Source organism: Otolemur garnettii, unplaced genomic scaffold, assembly GCF_000181295.1.
Source record: "Otolemur garnettii isolate 467f Iridium unplaced genomic scaffold, OtoGar3 scaffold00128, whole genome shotgun sequence".
NCBI classification, from domain to species: domain Eukaryota; kingdom Metazoa; phylum Chordata; class Mammalia; order Primates; family Galagidae; genus Otolemur; species Otolemur garnettii.
Window position 1 is genome coordinate 1,926,865 of NW_003852523.1, and position 586 is coordinate 1,927,450.

Below are 586 nucleotides of genomic sequence, written 5' to 3' on the forward strand. Positions count from 1 at the left end.
CCTGTCCCCCTGGCTGTCCTGCACCTTCACAGCTGTTCTGTGGCCCAGCTGCCCTGTCCCCTGGCTGTCCTGTACCTTCACAGCTGTTCTGCACTCCCAACTGTTCTGTAGCCCCCACAGGTGTCCTGGATCCCTGGCCATGCCATAACCCCCAGCAATTACAAGCTACTTGAAGAGGGTTTAGACCTCATGCCCCTGATGACACCCCGGGAGATTTGGGGCAGCTCTGTGCTGGGAGAAGATCTGATGGCCACCCTGCCATCTCTGCTCTGAGCTCACAGTGTTGGTCTGAACCTGGATGTCACCTGATAGCACTGTTACATGTGAACCCTATCAGAGCTTCCCTGCTAAACAAACCAGGTCCCAGACTAAACTCCTACACCCTGGGAGGCTGGGGGTCCCTGACAGAACAGCCCTGCAGTCAGCAATGCCTGCATTGACCCCTTGGTCAGCCCGCCAGGGGACGGGGTGGACAACCCTCGAAGATCTACCCAGAACCGGCTCTGGGGCCTTTCCTTTCTGGGGTCTTGGGACCTTGGGGTGTGTTTGAACCGTCTCTGAAACCAAACTGGACACCACGCACTAC

At 57.5% G+C, this 586-nt stretch overlaps 1 protein-coding gene across 1 annotated transcript in view; it reads left to right on the forward strand.

Annotated features, from left to right (window-relative positions):
• UMODL1 (uromodulin like 1) overlaps window positions 1-586 on the forward strand; it is a 65,329-nt gene that overhangs the window by 35,729 nt on the left and 29,014 nt on the right. The window lies entirely within an intron of this gene.